The sequence below is a fragment of the Scyliorhinus torazame genome, chromosome 10 (genome assembly GCF_047496885.1).
Source record: "Scyliorhinus torazame isolate Kashiwa2021f chromosome 10, sScyTor2.1, whole genome shotgun sequence".
Lineage (NCBI taxonomy): Eukaryota > Metazoa > Chordata > Chondrichthyes > Carcharhiniformes > Scyliorhinidae > Scyliorhinus > Scyliorhinus torazame.
In genome coordinates, this window is record NC_092716.1 from 107,679,429 (window position 1) to 107,703,397 (window position 23,969).

At 46.9% G+C, this 23,969-nt stretch overlaps 1 protein-coding gene across 4 annotated transcripts in view; it reads left to right on the top strand.

The window, feature by feature from the left end:
• LOC140430841 (RNA-binding Raly-like protein) overlaps positions 1–23,969 on the top strand; it is a 2,211,286-nt gene that overhangs the window by 572,375 nt on the left and 1,614,942 nt on the right. The window lies entirely within an intron of this gene.

Below are 23,969 nucleotides of genomic sequence, written 5' to 3' on the forward strand. Positions count from 1 at the left end.
GGGCCAAAGACTATGTATATTTTCACAAGAATTATTGTTTAATTCATTTGTGCTGTGACTCCGGGGTGATTGTGGCTGGGATTGACCACTCACTTTCCCAGGATGTCGTAACAGTTAATTTTAAAATAACTATTTGTGGTATTGAAGAAAATTTAAATTCTTAGTTGATCATTTGTGTTTTGATGATAATGGAAACATGTAAACATTCTAATTGCTAACAGTGGCCAACCAGACACAACAGCCAAACCCAGACTGTCTTTCCTCATTCTATTTGGGGTTATTCTTATTTTGCGTTTTTTCTTTAAAATAGTCGTGAATTGCATTTTGAAAAGCAAACTGAAAAGTTTCAATTATCACTTAATTTGCTGCTGGTTAATAATTAAATTGTTTAACTTTTTTTTTACAGCTGTGAGACAGGGAAGAAGGGAGATATAAGTATATACGACTAACCACTTACAAATGACCAAATTCAATCTTTGTTGGGATTCGGTGAAAACTGCCACGCTTGACATTGATCTAAACTAATTCAGCAGGGGGATGGGAACTTGAATTGTAGCTCCAGTGTACAGGAGGCTGAGAGCAGTGAGGTCATGAGTAAGGTTTCAAGGTCGCAGGAGTGTACCGGCAGGCAGGAAGGTGGTTTGAAGTGTGTCTACTTCAACGCCAGGAGCATCCGGAATAAGGGACGTTATTCTCCGACCCCCCCCGCCGGGTTGGAGAATCGCTGGGGGCTGCCGTGAATCCCGCCCCTGCCGGTTGCCGAAGTCTCCGGTACCGGATATTCGGCGGGGGCGGGAATCGGGCCGCGCCGGTTGGCGGGCCCCCCCGCTGGATTCTCCGGCCCGGATGGGCCGAAGACCCGCCGATAAATTGCCTGTACCGCCAGCGTGGATTAAACCACCTTTTGAACGACGGGACAAGGCGGCGTGGGCGGGCTCCGGGGTCCTGGGGGGGGGCGCGGGGCGATCTGGCCCCGGGGGGTGCCCGCACGGTGGCCTGGCCCGCGATCAGGGCCCACCGATCCGCGGGCGGGCCTGTGCCGTGGGGGCACTCTTTCCCTTCCGCCTCCACCACGGTGTCCACCATGGCGGAGGCGGAAGAGACTCCCTCCACTGCACATGCGTGGGAAACTGTCAGCGGCCGCTGACGCTCCCGCGCATGCGCCGCCCGGGGATGTCATTTCCGCGCCAGCTGGCAGGGCAACAAAGGCCGTTTCCGCCAGCTGGCGGGACGGAAATTCCTCCGGCACCGGCCTAGCCCCTCAATGTTGGGGCTCGGCCCCCAAAGATGCGGAGCATTCCGCACCTTTGGGGCGGCGCGATGCCCGTCTGATTGGCGCCGTTTTGGGCGCCAGTCGGCGGACATCGCGCCGTTTCCGGAGAATTTCGCCCAAGGTGGGTGAACTTGCAGCATGGGTTGGGACCTGGGACTTCGATGTTGTTGCCATTTCAGAGACATGGATAGAGCAGGGACAGGAATGGTTGTTGCAGGTGCCGGGATTTAGATATTTCAGTAAGCTCAGGGAAGGTGGTAAAAGAGGGAGAAGTGTGGCATTGTTAGTCAAGGACAGTGTTACGGTGGCAGAAAGGACGTTTGATGAGGACTCGTCTACTGAGGTAGTATGGGCTGAAGTTAGAAACAGGAAAGAAGAGGTCACCCTGATGGGAGTTTTCTATAGGCCTCTGAAAAGTTCCAGACATGTAGAAGAAAGGATTGCAAAGATGATTCTGGATCGGAGCGTAAGTAATAGGGTAGTTGTTATGAGGGACTTTAACTTTCCAAATAGTGCCTGGAAACGCTATAGTTCGAGTACTTTAGATGGATCAGTTTTTGTCCAAAGTGTGCAGGAAGGTTTCCTGACACAGTATGTAGATAGGCCAACAAGAGGCGAGTCCACATTGGATTTGGTACTGGGTAATGAATCAGGCCAGGTGTTAGATTTGGAGGTAGGTGAGCATTCTGGTGATAGTGACCACAATTCGGTTACGTTTACTTTAGCGATGGAAAGGGATAGGTATTTACCGCAGGGCAAGAGTTATAGCAAGGGGAAAGGCAATTATGATGTGATTAGGCAAGACTTATGCTGCATAGGATGCGGAAGGAAACTGCAGGGAATGGGCACAATTGAAATGTGGAGCTTGTTCAAGGAACAGCTACTGCATGTCCTTGATAAGTATGTACCTGTCAGGCAGGGAGGAAGTGGTCGAGCGAGGGAACCATGGTTTGTTAAAGTAGTTGAATCACTTGTCAAGAGGAAGAAGGAGGCTCATGTAAAGATGAGACGTGAAGGTTCAGTTAGGGTGCTTGAGAGTTACAAGTTAGCCAGGAAGGACCTAAAGAGAGAGCGAAGAAGAGCCAGGAGGGGACATGAGAAGTCCTTGGCAGGTAGGATCAAGGAAAACCCTGAAGCTTTCTATAGGTATTTCAGGAATAAAAGAATGACTCGGGTAAGAGTAGGGCCAGTCAAGGACAGTAGTGGGAAGTTGTGCGTCGAGTTCGAAGAGGAGTGGCGTTAAATGAATATTTTCCGTCAGTATTCACACAGGAAAAAGACAATGTTGTCGAGGAGAATACTGAGATACAGGCTACTAGATAAGATGGGATTGAGGTTCATAAGGAGGAGGTGTTAGCAATTCTGGAAAGTGTGAAAATAGATAAGTCCCCTAGGCAGGATTGGATTCATCCTAGGATTCTCTGGGAAGCTAGGGAGGAGATTGCAGAGCCTTTGGCTTTGATCTTTATGTCTTCATTGTCTACAGGAATAGTGCCAGAAGAGTGGAGGATAGCAAATGTTGTCCCCTTGTTCAAGAAGGGGAGTAGAGACAACCCCGGTAACTATAGACCAGTGAGCCTTACTTCGGTTGTGGGCAAAGTCTTGGAAAAGATTGTGAGAGATAGGATTTATAATCATCTAGAAAGGAATAATTTGATTAGGGATAGTCAACACGGTTTTGTGAAGGGTAGGTCATGCCTCACAAACCTTATTGAGTTCTTTGAGAAGGTGACCAAACAGGTGGATGAGGGTAAAGCAGGTGATGTGGTGTATATGGATTTCAGTAAAGCGTTTGATAAGGTTCCCCACGGTAGCCTATTGCAGAAAATACGATGGCATGGGATTGAGGGTGATTTAGCAGTTTGGATCTGAAATTGGCTAGCTGTAAGAAGACAGAGGGTGGTGGTTGATGGGAAATGTTCAGCCGGAGTTCAGTTACTAGTGGTGTACCACAAGGATCTGTTTTGGGGCCACTACTGTTTGTTATTTTTATAAATGACCTGGAGGAGGGCGTAGAAGGATGGGTGGGTAAATTTGCAGATGACACTAAAGTCAGTGGAGTTGTGGACAGTGCGGAAGGATGTTGCAGGTTACAGAGGGACATAGATAAGCTGCAGAGCTGGGCTGAGAAGTGGCAAATGGAGTTTAATGCAGAAAAGAGTGAGGTGATTAATTTTGGAAGGGGTAACAGGAATACAGAGTACTGGGCTAATAGTAAGATTCTTGGTAATGTGGATGAGCAGAGAGATCTCGGTGTCCATGTACATAGATCCCTGAAAGTTGCCACCCAGGTTGATAGGGTTGTTAAGAAGGCGTATGGTGTGTCAGCTATTATTGGTAGAGGGATTGAGTTTCGGAGCCATGAGGTCATGTTGCAGCTGAACAAACCTCTGGTGCGGCCGCATTTGGAGTATTGCGTGCAGTTCTGGTCGCCGCATTATAGGAAGGATGTGGAAGCATTGGAAAGGGTGCAGAGGAGATTTACCAGGATGTTGCCTGGTATGAAGGGAAGATCTTAAGAGGAAAGGCTGAGGGACTTGAGGCTGTTTTCGTTAGAGAGAAGAACGTTAAGAGACGACTTAATAGAGGCATACAAGATGATCAGAGGATTAAATAGGGTGGACAGTGAGAGCCTTTTTCCTCAGATGGTGATGGCTAGCACGAGGGGACATAGCGTAAAATTTAGGCGCAATAGATATAGGACAGGTGTCAGAAGGTAGTAATGGCGTGGAATGCCCTGCCTGCAACAGTAGTGGAGTCGCCAACACTAAGGGCATTCAAACGGTCATTGGATAGACATATGTATGATAAGGGAATAGTGTAGATGGGGTTTAGAGTGGTTTCACAGGTCGGCGCAACATCAAGGGCCGAAGGGCCTGTATTGCGCTGTAATGTTCTGTCTATCTATCTCCTTTCACTGTTAATAGGCACCTAGAATTTACCCATGGGTCAAACCTCACTTTCTAATTCCAGGGCGAAATCTCCTGGAGGGGACGGGCATCTTGACCACTGCTTGGAGAGCCAGCGAAACCCTGACATTGGCTCTTTTTCAAGCAGGTCCACTGAATTAAGGGCTAGCGAGCAGCAGTGGGCCTTCCCCTGGATCAAACACCCTCAGATGAAAGCACCACCCACCAAGAGCTGTCAGCCAATCAGGGTCTGGCACCTCTTCTATACTCAGCAGCGCCAACAGGGATATAGTGGTTGGTACTACACCCTCCAGAAGCCTCGGATTAAATGGGACCCCAAGCACACATGGTGGTGTGAAGGTGATGGCAGAACAGTGGTCATGGAGAAAAGTGAGGGTTTCAGAAGCAAGAGTGCTATGGGGAGGTTTTACATCAGCCCCCCCCCCCCCCCCCCCCCCCACCACCACCACCCCACCACCACCCACAACACCACTTCTTGATGCCTGGTCCCTCGATTAAGCACCAAGAGTCTTTAACTGAGAGGCCTACCAGGATCCCACAAGAAAACAACAACCATTGGTCTAATCCCAGCGAGTGGCTAGAAGCCCTGGTGTGTGTATTAATTTCCCAATTCAGGCCTCAATTTTCATTAATTAGTGTAGAGGCAGGGTCCCCACCTGCCACCCTCTCGTTGGTTTATACGCCCCCCTGATACCAAGCTCATCACAGGGGAGGGGCAACGTTCTGCTCCTAGTTCAAGCAATCTCCCAAGTTCCCTTGCACGGTAAAGACAGGTGAAAGGAGCGCCCACACCATCCAATTTGAGTAGCGCCCCTGAATTATTGTGCTTCGGGTCCCTACACAGGTTCTCTCAAACCCAATGAGCACTCCCCACTTTCAGCCAGTCCTCTGACTATTTCCATTGTAATTAAAGTACTGAACTGTTCCAAGGTCCAGCTAAACCCAATCTTCTTCCTGAATGCTGTTCAGTTTCAGGAGGCTGAACGTCTGTGACACATGTACTCTTGACATCCAGCGCTCACCCAGCCAAAGTTGGCAGGGGTAGGAGTGTCACCTCATCTTCACAATGTAGGTGGGTGCCTGTGACACTAGCAGACTAACACAACTACCCCAGGAGGTAACAATATGCAACATAGTGAGCTAGTGCCTCCCTCCCTCCCTCACTCCAAGAAATGTCAGAGGTGGCTTCATGGCTCCTTCATAAAGAAGATTAAATACTGCTGAATTGTATATTTTTTCTTACTGGATCTAAGCCATAATCCTCATGATGGGCAAGGACGTTAAATTTGATGTAGTGTACAGATGAGATCGATATAGTGCATGAGCTGGTTTAGCTCAGTGGACTAGACAGCTGGTTTGTCATACAGAACAAGGCCAGCAGCGCGGGTTAAATTCCTGGACCAGCTCTGAATTCTCCCTCTGTGACCCGAACAGGCGCTGGAATGTGGCGACTAGGCGCTTTTCACAGTAACTTCATTGCAGTGTTAATGTAAGCCTACTTGTGACAATGAAGATTATTTATTTATTTATATTTTTTATGATAACTGTCAGTGCTCTATGAGGCGAGAGGTGATCATGCTCTCAGACTAGAAGGCTCTGGTCCAGGCCACTTCCCATCATAAATCACTGAGCTTGTTTGAGTTGGGTGGAGGTTCTGTGCTTTATTAAGGCCCAGAAGGAACACTTCGGAAAGGCTAAGTCCTGGCCTATCTAGATCCTAGTGACATTTCTGTTTGGCTCCCAAGACAAAAGTGTGTCAAAAAAGGTCTTGGAATTTTTGCCCCCAGATTCCAAATTGCAAATGTTGTATCTGTTTTTTATCCTACCCCTAATTCATACTCTCTGCTTCTCAAAGGAGAAGGAATAAATAAAGAACCACATACTCAGTAAAAGAATGCATACACTATTAAGGACGCACATTCACATAGTGACAAAGAGTTGTGTAATTATGTAAACACACAAATGCAAACACACATGGGCATACATGCACTGACACACATACACACACCTGCACACACTCATGCACTGATACACACAAAAAGAAAGACACAAGTATACAGACAGATATACATATACATGCGCAGACACACATACATGACACGCACATGGTCACACAAGTGGACACACATGCAGGCACAGACACGCACAAGCAAACACATGCATCAGATGGATACACACCAACACACACATGTGGATGCGCACATGGGCATGCAAACACACACGCACATGTGGGCACACAGACATGGACACAGGCACACACACACTCACACACATGCACTGATCACACATACGCAAACACACATGCATACAGACATATACACACACACATGCGTGTGGGTGCACTCACACATGGGAACACACACTTGGAGACACATTCATTGACACACACATGAACACACACGCACACAAATGGATACACACACAGACACATGCATGGGCACATACACATGGACACACGCACACACCTAGAAGGATCCTATAAGCCAACATCAACCATTGACAATTTATTATCATTGTCTGGAATAGGCAGGATCTGAACCTCAGCAGGGAGCATGTTATTTATACAGGAACAGCTACTGTGTGGAGATTCCATTCTGAAACAGTCATATTGAAAATAAAAAAGCAATAAAGGAACATTTGCCCTCAGGTGCAGCAACCCAAAAATCATGTGAGATTGTGAAACATTTTCAATCGGTCTTCTTGGGCTATGAACATTGCAAAAAAAACTTTTAACATTAATTAACTTCCAACTTCAAAACTTTCAAGTGTCATAAATAGAACAAATGATGGTGTGACCATGCCAAAGTGTTTGTCAATATGTATGATGTTGCAAAAGCAAAATACTGCAGATGCTGGAAATCTGAAATAAAAGCAGAAAAGACTGGAAATATTCAGCAGATCAGGCAGCATCTCTGGTGAGAGACATGTTGGGCTTATGGCCTTTCATTAGGCTGCATAATATTCCTAATGGAAATTCCACTAACACCAACCAATCTAAAGTTATATCAAAGTGTAACGTTCTAAAGAGATGGGGAAAAATGACCAAAACCAAACCAGTGAATTGATCAAAGATTGCCCTCGAAAGGCAATCGAGATTGGTAATGATTTTATCCTGTCATATTCACCAAACTAATATGAGTAGCCGGTGTGATATCTTCCGTGTCCACACTTCTGACTGGAATATGCATACTTTCCTTTTCTTCACCCAGTTTCTTCTTGTCCAATGCCTGAAGGCCCTCAGTCGTTGCTGAGATACAACTTCACAGGCAATGGCCATCCTCTTGTAACTCACCCAAGGGCCATTCTTCATGTGTTGATCCTCAATAATATATTGGCTGTCCATTTTTCTCTGGAGAGTATCAAGAGTAGCTCTGAATCTGGTGCTGACCTGTTATCTATTGAAGAGCACTTTTCAACAGGGACACGGATACCTTTGAGGCGTGGGAGTCTGTGAATGATCATTTTTTAAATCTCTAATCTTGATGGGTGGAGGCCAATTGGAGAGTTCTTGCTACCAACCTGGTTCTGCCACTTTTCTTCAGCACAGACCAGAGGTTGAATCTGGAGCCGTTCTAATATAATGGCTGGCTTCTATTTACAACCACTGAGCTCGCAGAAAGGCCTGCACAGGGAACAGAATCAGATGGGCTTCACTGTTAAACACACCTGCCTCAAAGGTCCTGGGAACCACGCAGGAAGAACCCAAGCAGAATGGGAGCTGAGGCGTTGGGATGGAACCTTTCCCTCCCCTTTCTGTCTGGCACAGATTCATTTGTTTCAGCGAGGTGTTACATCAAGGTGCTGATTTCCCAGAAATCCTATTGGTTACATCTCCTGTGTGGCCAGTGAAAAGTACCCCGACAGGGAAACAGGAATTACTTGCCAAAACATGCCACACGTAAGCCTCACAATGCCAAATTACATGACAATCGATTTAAGAGACCACTTGCCATTTGGATATGGTCCTCCAATGAGCAGGTGATTTCTTATCCCGCTCTGAGATCCCCAGGATCTCTAGAAATGTGACAGTTATCGCTATAGAAATCATAAGACAGGATTGGTGAGACCACACTTGGAGGACAGTTTATAGTTATGGTCACCTTACCTAAGAGAAATATACTTGCATTGGAAACAATTCAGAGAAGGTTCATAGGCTGATACCTGGGATGAAGGGGTTTCTCTTATGAGGAAAGATTGAACAGGTCAATGGGCTGAATGGCTTCCTTTTGCACTGTAGAGATTCTATAATTCTATGATAAATTGGGCCTATGCCCATTGGAGTTTAAAAGAATGAGAGGTGATCTTATTGAAGCATGAAAGATTCTGCGGGGGTTTGGCAGGGTAATTGCTGAGGGGATGTTTCCCGTTGTAGGGGAATCTAGAAATAGGGGGCACAGTTTAAATATGGGTCTCCCATTAAGGTGGCGATGAGGCAAACTTTCCTCTGTCAGAGAATTGGAATTCTCTTCCCCAAAGAGCAGTGGAGGCTGGGTCATTGAATATATTCAAGGCTGAGTTAGATAGATTTTTGATTGTCATAGACGAAGGTTATGGAGGTGCAGGTAGGAAAGTGGAATGAAAGTCACAATTAGATCAGCCACAACCTTATTAACTGTCAGAGAAAGCTTGAAGGGCTGAATGGCCAACTCCTGCTCCTGGGCATGATTCTCTGGCCTTGTTGCACTCTCGCTCGAGTGAAACGAGGCCGATGAATAGCAGGAGAGGCCGAAAACCAGAACCAGGCCAGGCGCCAAACAGTATGCGTTGCCAGCTCCCGTTGGCAAAATCGGGATTAAGCCATAGAGTGCAAGTAACCAATTATCACCAGTAAAGGCCTATTTCCATACAATTAATGGGAGTGACCCCATATCCATTGGCCTCCCGTGATTCAGCAGCCTCCCCAGCAAGTGGTCGCGCTGGCGCCAATTAGTACTCCTTTTGAAAAACGTGAACCTGGAAGGGCTTCTGTGGGGAGCCGAGGAGGTGAATAGCCATCTTTGCTCAAAGGCAAAGAGTCCGGGGGTGCTGGGCCTGCCACCCAAGTGCAGGGCAGAGGGTGGGGGACCCTCGGCTGGACGTGGGGGACCCTCTGCAAGGTGGGCCGCCATGGGACGGTGGGGAGACACTGGGGGCAATCGGGGAGCAACCATGTGCAGCAGCACCATGCCAACCCCTGGATCATCTGTGCCCATTCCAGGGGCAACCACTGCCCCTGCAACCACTGACAACCCATAACCCCCATCAACTCTCGAGACCTCTATCCGTGTGGCTGAAAGCTATTGCTAACAGGGAATTAGCAATAGTGGTCAAGTGAGAACTTCACCCAACCCAATTGAATACCTGGGGTGGGCTGGCCATGTAGCATGTGGGAGTCATTGTCTAGAATACCAATCATACCTTGATGCATGGACACTGTGCCTGAACACTGTGGGAGGCAAAACCACAGACGCAGCAGCAAACATCTGAACACCCAGGGAATGGGAGGCAGCTCCTGTGACATGTCCATGGCCTGAGGGTGGTTGAGTGCCATGGGAGGGGAGATGCCTGAAGAGATGGGCCAAGGGTTCTGAGGTTGACCCACATTGCGGAAGAAGGTGACAGAGGCATCATACTGGTTGTGCACATGGGTGTTTATTTCATGTAACAATTCCCCACTCTCCCGATTGTGCCGCCCTCCCCTCCCCCCCTGCCCCATTCCCACCCTCGCCCCCTACACCACGCCGGCTTGGGTCACTCGTGTCTGCGACGGTTGCCTCCTGGGTGCTCCGGTTTCCTCCCACAGTCCGAAGATGTGCAGATTAGGTGGACTGGCCATGCTAATTTGCCCTTAGTGTCCAAAAAGAAGTTAGGTGGAGTTACGGGGATAGGGTGGAGTTGTGGGCTTACGCAGGGTGCTCGTTCCGAGGGCCGGTGCAGACTTGATGGCCGAATGATCTCCTTCCGCACTGTAAATTCTATGATTCTAAGCGCTCATCTAAATGCTTGTTAAATGTTGCAAGGGTTGTCGCCTCTGCCACCCTTTCAGACAGTGACTTCCAGAATCGCACCACCCTCTGGGTGAAAGAATGTTTCCTCACATGCCCTCTGAATTCCCTGCCCATTATCTTAAATCTACCCAGGGGCGGTGGGTGGGGTTGAATCTTCTCTGGCAGAACTCTGCTTAATCTGCTTCTGTATAACAAAGCGGTTATAATTTTACATATGAATGCCAAACAGTGCAGTACCCACAAAGCTAACCTCATGGCTATTGTAGCATGTGCGCTATGTACAATCCTTTCCTTCACAATTGATGTAAAAAGGCAGGAACTAGACGTCGGAGAGGGTAATTCTGACTTTGCCTATAGCCCATTTTACATTATTGCACAGTCTCATCTCTCCCAATTGAAGCACAGTCATAGCACAAGCACTAATGTAAGGATGGTGACGAGGGCAATCAAAACGGGTTGACAAGATTGTTTCTGGAAAGGTAGGGTTTGGGGGAACAGAACGAGAATCCAGCTCTCTAAGGCTGATGTTTGTCCGCAAGGAAGAAATGGGTTTGTTGGACCAAATGTCCCTTCATGAGTTGTTAAAAACAAACCTAATGTTCGACATATACATATTATGGAAAATATTGGATAGCTTCAAGTTAAACATAAAGTTGAAAGTTAATTGCAAACGACAGCAGACTCGATTCTGAACTGCTGAAGGGTAGAATTCATAGCTTAAGAAGGAATCGGAATTTCTTTATAGCGTTGCGGCTGAGTGACTCCCTCCCAGCTATGTATTACTTTATTCTGTGCAGTATCTATTTTGCTGCAAGTGTTGGTAATATTCACTGGAAATGTTGAGTTTGCGGGGGAAGGGACGGAAAAGGTTGTTGGAGAGAGATCCCGCTGGTAAGTGAGGCATTTAAGATAATTTTTATCAAAAAAAGTGCCTGAGGCTTCTGAGGAATGTTAGACATCTGTGAGATGCACTTGAATGCGGAACTCACCGACTTGGAACCGTGATAATGCATAATATTTTTTTCTGTACTGATTTTTGTCTGTACATGGGAAACCTAGATTTTCTAATGTTGGCATTACATTACTGGAAGTTTCCAATGACTTGAGGGTGTGTCGGCAACAGAGGACATTTTGTAGGTCAAATTTGCAGGGCAAGTGACAATTAAATGGGTGGGTCACAACAGTTCTGAAAGCATTTGGAGGTCTTCGAATGGAATCTCACTCCATTAGTAGGTTCTGCCAAAACGAACAGGAACAACACACTAAGAAAATAACTGGTCAAGTTGAAAGGGAATAAAGACTGTAATTCCAATGAGGGCGGTGGGCAGGGAGGGGGGGTTGGGAAGCAAGGCAGCAACCCCATGTTGGGGGTTGCTGAAGCGGTGCTGGGTGCGAGAAGCATGGTCCTATCACTCCACATGTGCAAAGCACCATCCCAAAGGTCAGCATCGCAGCTTTCCTGCGAGGCCTCACCGTCAGCTTTCAGGCCCTACAGGACCAGTGCTGTCACTGGCTGTGCTGTGCTGTTGTTTCAGGTATCCTTGCAGCAAATGGCAGGGCACTATTTATGTCTCTCTCTACTGAAACAGACACTGTTCCTTCAATTCATGGCGACCCACTCTTATGGCTGGGGGTGGGGTATGCCACCCAGACAATGCTGACAATTGATCACAAAAACACAGAGTGTTCACTGAAAGCTTCTGTCAACACATTCCAATAATAGGGCACTTAATCAGGCAGTCATCGAATGCTTCCCCCCCACAAAGTCCCAACCCATCTACAAGGGGGTCCTCTGCCACCCCCTCGCACCCCACCTCACGTGCACATGGCACCACCGGGTTCGATTACTGTCAGTAAAAAGACTAGCTGTCTCGCTCTGATATGCAGATTTGCCAAATTGTGATCCCGCCCTCAATGGTTGGGATTTACAACGCCATATCTCGCGAGATCTCGGGGTCATCCGTCATGTGCTGGCCACGTTGCGCCACAGCACGCTGACTTTCAGGCACAGCGTGGCTGGTAGATAATTTTTGGTGAACTGTAGTGTGGCCATTATGTTTGGGGAATAATAGGATGGACCTTCTGCAATTGGATTTTTAAAAAATTGGCTTAAGGGCACAAAGCAGTGGTGGTAGATGTTTTTTTCAGACTGGAAGATGGTAGGCAGTGATGTTCCCCCAAGTGTCAGTGCTTACAACCACTACTTTTTATTACTTTTATGTAAATAATTTGGGTCTTGGAATACGGGCTAGAATTTCAAAATTTGCTGACTATACCAAACTTGTAGGAGTGGCAAACAGTGAGAATGTATTGAATGCCCTGGCAGAGGATATAAGTGAGCAGAATGGGCAGACAAATGGCAGATGCAATTTAATACTGAGAAGTGTGTTGTGCTATGGAGAGGCGATACAGACTTAATCATAGAATTTACAGTGCAGAAGGAGGCCATTTAGCCCATCGAGTCTGCACCAGCCCTTGGAAAGAACACCTTACTTAGGCCCACACCTCCACCAGATCCCCGTAACTTAGTAACCTGACCTTTTGGAGGGGCAATTTAGCATGGCCATCACCTAACTTGCACATATTTGGACTGTGGGAGGAAACCAGAGCACCTGGAGGAAACCCACGCAGACATGGGGAGAAAGTACAAACTCCACACAGTCAGTCACCCGAGACCGGAATTGAACCCGGGTGCATGGAGCTGTGAGGCAACTGTGTGCCGCCGAGGCACCCCAATACGATTCTAAAGAGTGTGCAGGAATAAGTGGCCAGGGGGTGCATGTGCATCTATCTTTGAAGATGACAGGAAGAAAAATGAGAGAGGGGTTTGCATGATAGCACAGTGGTCAGTACTGTTGCTTCACAGTGCCATTGACCCAGGTTTGATTCCTGGCTTGGATCACTGTCTGTGCAGAATCTGCATGTTCTCCCCGTGTGTGCGTGGGTTTCCACCGGGCTCTCCGGTTTCCTCCCACAAGTCCCGAAAGACGTGCTTGTTCGGTGAATTGGACATTCTGAATTCTCCCTCCATGTACCCGAACAGACACCTGAGTGTGGCGACTGGGGCTTTTCACAGTAACTTCATTGCAGTGATAATGTAAGCCTACTTGTGACACTAATAAAAATTATTATTATCTCACACTTCATAGCCAGAGGCATTGTTTATAAAAACAGGGAAGTTAAGTCGAATCTCTATAAAGCTTTGCTATTGAATCAAGTGACAATGGAACTTGCCTCACTACAGTTATCATAACCTGCGAACATGGATTTTCCCATCAATTTTGCTCCTTCACCTCTGAGTGCTCTCTCTGGTGTCCGTAAGATCTCTCAAACCAGCAGAGCCTCATCCAGGTGACTGTGGACCTGCTGGATTTTTACACAGTAAGCTTTAGAACATAGAACATAGAACAATACAGCGCAGTACAGGCCCTTCGGCCCACGATGTTGCACCGAAACAAAAGCCATCTAACCTACACTATGCCATTATCATCCATATGTTTATCCAATAAACTTTTAAATGCCCTCAATGTTGGCGAGTTCACTACTGTAGCAGGTAGGGCATTCCACGGCCTCACTACTCTTTGCGTAAAGAACCTACCTCTGACCTCTGTCCTATAACTATTACCCCTCAGTTTAAAGTTATGTCCCCTCGTGCCAGCCATATCCATCCGCGGGAGAAGGCTCTCACTGTTCACCCTATCCAACCCCCTGATCACTAAAACTTTGAAAGTTTGTTTTTTAATCGTGGTGGTTGAGGGGGTGTGGGAGTGTCTGCAAAGCCCAATTCTGTCTCCAATCATTGCCCAAACATGCAATTCCAGCAGGAGCCACAAAAGGGTGATCATTTCACTGACCCAAGCTACTTTTCCTTATTCCTAGCCCAGGAATACTGAGGGCAAATGTAGCGATACAAAATAGATATGGCTGGCTGAGATCAACTAACTCAGCACAGACTGATATCGGACCCAAGAGCTTATGCGATGTATGGTTGATCTACTTGTATTTTGACTAAAAGAAGGTGAGCACAGCAATTTTTCAGTACATCGATCCCTGTTTAAATTTGATGCCAATGTTCTATTATTCTGTTACTGACAGTGGGAATATCAGTGGGACAGGGCCAGAATTCTCCGGCCGTCAGGATTCACTTTTCCCACTGGCTGCACACCAATGTCTGCGGGTTTCCCGGCGGGGACGGGTGGCTTCAATGGGAAATCCCATCGGCAAGCGGTGGGAGTAGAGAATCCCGTCGGCAGCAAACGACGTGCTGCTAGGAGGCTGGGAGAATTCAGCTCCTGATCTTGTAAATGGGCATCTGGTTGGAAAACACAAATATTTTTTTCTAATTCCTAACTGAATGCGTTTGAAAGACTGTCAACTTGAGCACCATCAAGATATTGATCAACAAGGAACAATTTCTTGACAAAGACGCTACTGACAGATGAGTTTGCATCTCACCCAGTGTGCCCCCTTTTGTAACTGCCAAATGAAAGTTCTCCTCCAAGAACCTGCTGCGTACAAAAAATGTCAACATGAATAAACTCCAGGAACTGTACCTGTCATTCACAGCAGACTCCTACAGAAACATACTACCTTTTCCACACCATGTGCTAACAAACCAAAAAAAGTTTTAAAGTCTTAACTAGATCCAAAAGAGAATTTAAGCTGCCTGATTTAGGAGGAATGGGAAGCAGTTCAAAAGAATTCCTCGCAAAAGTTATTTCCAAATAATATATTGATCTTGCAAAAGGTGTTGAGTACAAAACAATTCATTAGTGAGAGAATTACCTCCTGTAATACACAGGTTAGTACAGATGTGAGGCGATGCAGTCCCAGCCCTTATCTTACACTGGCTGAGCAAACCCTTCCCAAGACAAACATGGGGTGACTGGAAGTCAGAGAGGGTGATGCGTGGACTCTAGAACTGGGGGAGTGGGCTGGGGCACAGGTGGAAGCACGAGTTTGGAAACCCATGCAAAACCAGGTAGGCCTCACACAAGGCCCATTTACTGATGAGCAAGTGAATCCACAAACTAAAAACCTGACAAGGCCCACCACCATACTTAAAGCTCTGTATCAAAGTAACGCAGGGCATCCCAATGACCATTGGCAAAACAGCCAGTGCTAACTCATTAGGTTTTCCTGAATCGTTCCAGGAATGCACCGCTTTCGGGGCAGTTGAACTCTCGTGATTCAGTCCCGGCATCAGAACTTTGTTTCTGGAACGGAGAATTCCACCTCTTGAGTACAATGTCCCCATAGCTGAGATCCCCAAATTTACCAGTATATCTGCACGGCGTGTTAAGTTCTGGCATACACCTCAAAGCACCAAAGAATATACCTCGAAGCACTATGTGTCAAACTGTCGCATGAATTCATAAATATATGTATTTTTTAAATAAAAACAAGAAACAGTAATACAGGAAAGTTGTGAAGAATTGAGGGAAATTCACTTTGGCAGTGGTGCACCATTAATGCCGTTGCTATCTTACATAAGAAAATGCTGTCACAGGGGAATGTCAGTGTTGCAATTAGGCCGGAGTTGTGCCATCTTTCAGCTTAATTGGTAAATTAACTGCATGGTGTAGAGTTACGAAACCATATAGATTATGATGGACCTGTGCTGTGTTAGCTGATCTTAGCCTGGAGGTGGCAGTAGGTGTTATGCCTTCTGGCTCCCATAAGTTAGAAATAATCATACTTTCGACTCAAAATGCTGTTGCTTCATCCAGTGTACTTTTTTCAGCTCTCCATGGCGCTGGTGGATTGATAGACTACACTGCAACAATGAAAGTGGCCCTCTGGGGTATATATCCACAACAATTAGTTCCCAGTTCTTCACGCCTATTATAACAATCCAGAAGTTTAGACAGTACAATTGGTGGCAGCACCACTGGTCTCGAGTAGTGCGTTACAGTCAGATGAGTAGTGGTAGAATGGATTGCCTCTCTTTCCACCCCTCATTTGACCACAACAGGGGCGAAATTCTCCGGAAACGGCGCGATGTCCGCCGACTGGCACTCAAAACGGCGCCAATCAGACGGGCATCGCACCGCCCCAAAGGTGCGGAATGCTCCGCATCTTTGGGGGCCGAGCCCCAACATTGAGGGGCTAGGCCGACGCCGGAGGAATTTCCGCCCCGCCAGCTGGCAGAAACGGCCTTTGTTGCCCCGCCAGCTGGCGCGGAAATGACATCCCCGGGCGGCACATGCGCGGGAGCGTCAGCGGCCGCTGACAGTTTCTCACGCATGCGCAGTGGAGGGAGTCTCTTCCGCCTCCGCCATGGTGGAGACCGTGGCGGAGGCGGAAGGGAAAGAGTGCCCCCACGGTACAGGCCCGCCCGCGGATCGGTGGGCCCCGATCGCGGGCCAGGCCACCGTGGGGGCACCCCCCGGGGCCAGATCGCCCCGCGCCCCCCCAGTACCCTGGAGCCCGCCCACGCCGCCTTGACCCGCCGTTCAAAAAGTGGTTTAATCCACGCCGGCGGGACAGGCAATTTATCGGCGGGACTTAGGCCCATTCGGGCCGGAGAATCGAGCGGGGGGGGGGAACCGCCAACCGGCGCGGCCCGATTCCCGCCCCCGCCGAATATCCGGTACCGGAGACTTCGGCAACCGGCGGGGGCGGGTTTCACGGCAGCCCCCGGCGATTCTCCAACCCGGCAGGGGGTCGGAGAATGACGCCCAAGGTTTCTGGAAAATAACACTTTTCACAATTCAGTGAATGTTAAAGTGCTGTAACTAGAAAAGACACTTGGAGACAGGTTTCCTTCAATGTTTTGAAAATAAAAAAACACCCAATCTAAATAAAAATAATAAAAAATACTCCAACTCTCAGACATACAAGCTCACGCATGAATACACGGTACAATACAAATGATAGGTTAAATCATTTAAGAATCCGAAATGAGACAGTTGTATTTGAATCCTGTAGACTGATGACTTGGATGGTTTCAGACTGAGCTAAATGGACTTTCTAAATTCTGCCTTATGGCAAACTAAATACGTTTACAAACAATTTCTATTTGCTCTCCTGGGGTCAGCAGCTGCCGGATTGTTATTTTAGACGCTGACCGTTGTGGGTGGTTGGTCAAACATGAAGCAGGGCTCAAGCTTGCATGATGGATGGCGAATGAGAGAGAGACTACCCACACAGAGTATTTCTACTTCACCTGCTCTCTCTGGCCTGGAGAAAATCAATTTTGTATAATAAAAAAGAGTTAGTTGGCTCATCACATGATCTACCCTAACAATCTGACCATTAACTCAAATATGGTCATAGCAAGTTGATTCCAGATCCACCCTTCAGGCATGATTAGATTATGGCTGAAGAAGTTCCCTATTCAGCCAGGATCCATTGTACAAAATGTCGAATGGCTTGAATACATAGGTTGTCTGAATGTTTTGTGATTGTTTCAGGAAATGGTCCATTCACACTCCTCTGGGGAAATTGTCTCTGACGATCTATCTCTGGAGAACCGGACTCTGTTTTAATTGTTCTGAAATGTGTAGGGTATTGTTGTGTAAATGTTCGGCCATCTTAGAAACTGCTGTTCGCCATTTGAAAAAAAATGCTGGTGTTCAGTCTTTTAAAACTCAAACAGTGGTTTCAGCCGACTCAATAAATAAAGTCATTTTCGATAAAACATGGTTTTATAACACCAGTGTGCCAGACGAAATGAAATGGAGCATTTCATTACAATTTTCATGCAGGAGAATGGAATATATTCAGACATCCACTCATTGATCGTACAACTGCTATAGCTGGCACTGTTTGCAACAGCCATTGGAATTAAATCTCTTTTGGTATTGGGGTCCGGCCCAAGGAACGCTTTTTTTTTGAAAACCTGGTGTCTTTTACCTGCTTTCCACTTTTAAATACACATTAAGTATCATCTATGGGTTTGAATTTTCACTAGCGTCTGTTTGGAGTGCTTTGGAAATTTTAATGGCAGTAGATGTGTGGGGCCAGATTTCCCAGCCCTTCCCACCAGCAGGATTTTCCAGTTCTGCCAAAGGTGACCCCGCCCCCTCCCCCTAACCCTCCGGTACCCCAGCGGCAGCCACGCAAAACGCTGTAGACACCAACGGGACTGGAATATCCCGTCAGCAGCCAGCGGCGAACCGCTTCCACCATATGGGGGCTGGAAAATCCCACCCGTGGTCTTTGGTGAGCTTTGGACTAAGTACAAACTCAAGCTCGATTCCTGAGCCATTGCGGGGATCAAATTTCACAGGCTGCTGAAGAGACATCTTTTCCCAGCCAAGGTTTGTAATATGCCTGTTACACTGTTGCACTGTCTGTAACATCCTTCACCCTTTGATTGCTGATTCTTCGACTCACAGGTTTAACAGTTCCGGTTCTGGCACATTGATAATTCCGATCTCTAGGGTGACACTGGTTGATAAACTATTCTTTAGACCCATAAAGCACCTGGGTTCTCCTCCTACACTTTGCCTCGAGTGGGCTCTGAATCTTTTATTAAATTTAGAGGACCCAATCTTTTTTTTTCCAATTAAGGGGTAATTTAGCGTGGCCAACCACCTACCCTGCACATCCTTTTGGGTTCTGGGGATGAGACTCACATAGACACGGGGAGATGTGCAAACTCCACACGGTCAGTGACCTGGGGATCGAACCCAGGTCCTTGGCGCCGTGAGGCAGCAGTGCTAATCACTACGCCACCATGCTGCCCTGTGGTCTCTGAATCTTAAATGGCTGGGTTCAGTTATGTTTGAATTTTGAACCTGATCATTTGATTCTTCACAAGACAAATTCACACTGACTCCACTTTTATATTTCTTGTGGTGTTCACCGGTGCTGTTCATGTTAGGGTGTATTACCTCTCCTATTTTCTTTTTCTTTGTTGAGAGGCCTTCCCTCAACCTGTTCCAGGCCCTCTGGGACACTACTCCTCGCAGGTGGCAGTGCAGCTTCCACTGGACTCCCCTGTGGCACTTCAGCTGAGTGAGGTCTCTCCCACACTTTTGGCTTTCCTGGATTGGAACTTTGCTTTTCCCTATTTAAATCCTTAAAGAAGGTTTCTGCTAACCATACATCTGGTGAATTCTCTTCAGCCACTATTCTATGGGCAGTACAGCAGCACAGTGGTTAGCTCTGTTGCTTCACAGCGCCGGGGTCACAGGTTCGATTCCCGACTTTGATCACTGTCTGTGCGGAGTCTGCATGTTCTCCCCGTGTCTGCGTGGGTTTCCTCCGGGTGCTCTGGTTTCCTCCCACAAGTCCCCAAAGAAGTGCTGTTAGGCAATTTGGACATTCTGAATTCTTCCTCTGTGTACCCGAACAGGCGCCGGAATGTGGCGACGAGGGGATTTTCACAGTAACTTCAGTGCAGTGTTAATGTAAGCTTATTTGTGACAATGATAAAGATTATTATTAGTATCCCAGCACCATTTCCCGGGCTTTATGTCAGAACTTTAATCTTTACTGGCCTTATTGTCTCTTGTGGGAATTTTGGAACTTCCTCAACCCTTTGCAAATGCACAGAATTTAGTTTGTTTTCCATTTTCTCTGGGCCCTAAAGGTCCCAGCAATTGGTTGAAAACCTGCATGGGGAAGCTGGGAATGATCCCAACTGTCACTATACTGGTAACCACTTACTCTGAAGTTTGCTTTGCTCAGTTAAGAAAGTTTGGAATTTTTGGCAGCATGCCTCCAGCACCAGCTCATATGCACTTGGGATGGTATTCTTGGTCATAGAATCATATAATCTCTGTTGCGTAGAAGGAGGCTATTCAGCCCTTTGGGTCTGCACCAGCCCACTGAAAGAGCACCCTACCTAGGCCCACTCCCTCGCTCTATCCCTTTAACCCCACCTAACCTTTGGACACTAAGGAGCAATTTAGCATTGCTGATCCATCTAACTGACACAATATTGGATTTACTTCATCATTTGATGAACTCTCACTGGACAGCGGTGAATACACGTCATTAATGGCTTTTCCTTTTTTAAAATAAATTTAGAGTGCCCAATTCATTTTTTCCAATTAAGGGGCAATTTAGTGTGGCCAATCCACCTAGCCTGCACATCTTTGGGTTTTGGCGGCGAAACTCCCGTAAACACGGGGAGAATGTGTAAACTCCACACTGACAGTGACCCAGAGCCGGGATCGAACCTGGGGCCTCGGTGCCGTGAGACAGCAGTGCTAACCACTGCACCACTGTGCTGTCCTTTAATGGATTTTCCTAATAATATGCTCTCCAGTAGAGGGGCCCAAACTCTACTGGCCACTTCAACCTCATTGGAAGTTTTTTTAACAAGGCAATAAATTCTTCCGCACACTCATTATTAAAGTACTTTAAGAGCTAAACACTTGGCCCAATCAGAGTCTGCCCAGCTACACTCTGTAACTCTTCAATGGAGAGAGAGGGCTTTTAAAGTTTTTTTATTATTATTCATTCATGGGATGTGGGCGTTGCTGGCTGGGCCAGCATTTATTGCCCATCCTTGAGGGCATTTAAGAATCAACCACATTGCTGTGGATCTGGAGTTACATGTAGGCCTGACCAGTTAAGGATGGCAGATTTCCTTCCCTAAAGGGCATTAGTGAACCAGATGGGTTTTTACGACAATCGACAATTGTTTCATGGTCATCTTTAGACTTTTAATTCCAGATTTTTTATTTAATTCAAATTTTACCATCTGTGAAGGCAGGATGTTCCAAGTTAATTCACATTATTTGATGAAGATGCTACTCTTGAATGTGGACCTGTTAAGTATTCTAAACATTTAAACCACAACAAAACCTGTATATAAATTTTAAAAATACTTCTGAGGGGCCAATTTGATTTCCCGCTTCCAATTTCTCATTGTCCATGTAATCAGATAGACGTGACACCGCTCTCTTTCCAGCCTTCATTTGACTACAACAGGTTGTTAAAAAATAATAAACAAACTTGCCAATTCACTGAGCATTTAATTGTTTAAATTCTGTGACTGTAAAATACACAGATAGGTTTCCTTGTAAGTTTTTAAACAAAAATAATAGCATTTATGGGCGGCACGTGGTGCAGTGGTTAGCACTGGGACTGCGCCGCTGAGGACCCGGGTTCAAATCCCGGCCCTGGGTCACTGTCGGTGTGGAGTTTGCATATTCTCCCCATGTCTGCGTGGGTCTCACCCCCACAACCCAAGGATGTGCACGTAAGGTGGATTGGCCATGCTAAATTGCCCCTTAATTGGGAAAAGAAATAATTGGGTACTCTAAATTCATTTTTAATACATTTTTAAAAAAGAATAGCATTTATTGTTATTAAAATCCAATCGAAAGAAAAATAATAAAAATGCTTCAACACTGACACATACATGCATTCAAGAGTTCACACATAGACACACAAGTATGTTACAAAATGGGAGGGTACGCTTAATAGCTTAAGAATCCAAATAAAAGTCAGGATTTGGTAGACTGATGACTTGGATGGTTTTGCACTGGGCTCTGAGGATTTCTGAATTATTTGTCGGGACCATCTCTAGTTGTTCTCCTGGAGTCAGCAACTTCTGAGTTGATATTTTAGATGCTACCCAGAGCGTATGGCTGATCAAACAACAGGTATGACCTAAGCCTTTAAGATGGATGCAAAGAGGATTGCCCATTCAAGGTCCTCCTTCTTCAGCATCGCATCTTCTTCTGTTCTCATGCCCCGGACAACACCAGTGCTTAAAACACAAATGAAGATCAGTCGGCTTACCACACAATCTCCTCATGTGAACTGACCAGCTACCCAAATATGGTCATAGCAGGTTTATTCTAGTTCCATGGTTTAAACATGATTAGATTTTGGTTGGAAGGGTTCCCTTCTTGGTGAGGGTCCATTGTCCAAATATATTGCATCTGACGGCTTGTTTCACACCCAGATGAATACACAGCATTGTCTGGATGTTTTGGGAATGGTTCAGGAGATGGTTCGATGGTTCATTCACACTCTTCTGATGTCATTGTCTCTGATAAGCGATTTAAAGACAGGCTGGCTCTGTTTTAATGGTTCTGGAATTTATAGGGTATGGTTATGCTGTTATAGAAGCTGTCATTTACGTCATTTTGTTCTAAATGCTGCTGTTCAGTCTTTTAAACACAACCAGTGGGTTCAGCCCAATAAATAAAGTCATTTTCACCATAAAGTGTGTTGACAAGTTATATAAATCCCCAGCCTCGGGTCTCAATTCAATTAGAAAAAGCAGAGGGCTGGATTCTCTGTCGGTGGGATCCTCCGTTTCACCGGCAGCGCACTCACGCCCATGGATTTCACGACGGCATGGGGGGCCCGCAATGGAAAATCCCATTGTCCAGCTGTCGGGATGGAAAATCCCGCAGCCAGCAGGGGGTGCGCCACACCAGAAAACGGGTGCGGCAGGAAGGAGAATCACACCCAGAGTCTGCTTTTGGCCGTGTTTAGCGGGGTGTTTCTTAGTGGCGGCACATCGAGAAAAACCCTGCTATTCAACCGCACTTTTCTTTTTTCTTGGCCTCGGCGCCCCCCCCCCCCCCCCCCCACTGCACAGAACTTACCTCTTCCGGGGTCCTTGAGGCCAGCCCCAAACTACCTCTTAAGGCCCACATATTGACTGTTGCCCGATTCCTAGCATGGGCATCCTGGCACCCATGAATATTGGCACCCTGGCAGTGCTGCTGCCCACCTGGCAGTGCCACCCAGACACCCTTGCTAGGGTGGCACTGCCAGGATGCCAATGTGGCAGTGCCAAGTTGCCAGGCTGGCAGTGTCAAGGTGACCAGGTGTCAGCAGGAATGCTAGAGTACGACCCTGCCCAGAGCTTGACCACCTGGGGATCTCCCAGGCCAGGTGCGGTTACGACTGGTCCCCGTTTGTGTGCACCAGTACTAAACAGCTCTCGGTCGAGGCTTCGCTGGGATGACCATTCATTCCCAGGCTCCGGGTGAACATGGCGCAGGCATATTTAAATGAGCCTAACGGTTCATTTAATTATTCTAATCTGGATCACGCCAAGTGAGGATGAGATCCAGATCACGACGTCTCGCGAGGTTCGGTTGAATCTTGCGAGACGCCTCAAGCGTTGCAAATATCGCGATAGGCCTCTCACAAGATTTAACAGCCTCGCCGCATCACCAAGTCGGGCATCACAATGCTGGTAAATCCCGCCCATATATAGACTGATGTCCAGTAAACCCCACTCCTTGGAAGATATGAATGTTGTGTGAGCACAGATCAGGGTCAGCTGCAATATCTTCAGCGCTTGGATAGTTTGCAAACACAAATTTTAAAAGTGGGTATGTGGTGCGAGCTATCAGGGCGAAGGTGTCAGGAGGCAGTAGAATTGCATGCTGGCAAGGGCTATTACATGGGATAGGAGAAAATGAATAACTAAAGCTGCTTATAAAACTCTGCACTCGTGCACTGAGCTACTTGGAACTGTAGGATTCGGCAGACTGCAGGTCAGGGCTGATGCTGGCAGTATCAACACCAGTAAAAAAAAATCAAGAGCGAACATCAGGGAGAGGGCAGAGAATTCACAAAGAATGGAACATTAAACATAACTCCCCGATTTAATGACAGTAATGAGAATGGAAAGCTGTTAGCACAAGAAGAATGAGTGTGCAGACCCGATTGCATTTCTCGGTTCCACAATGGTGTTTTGTTTTTTATCTTAAAGAAAAAAGGGTCCAGAAATTCAGGACTGAAGGAAACTGTTCAACTGGGTACTTGGAGCAGAGGCTGCAGACTCTCCTTCTGTCTGAAATATTAATGTGCTGCTGGACCCATGCGTGACACACGATTACTCATAGA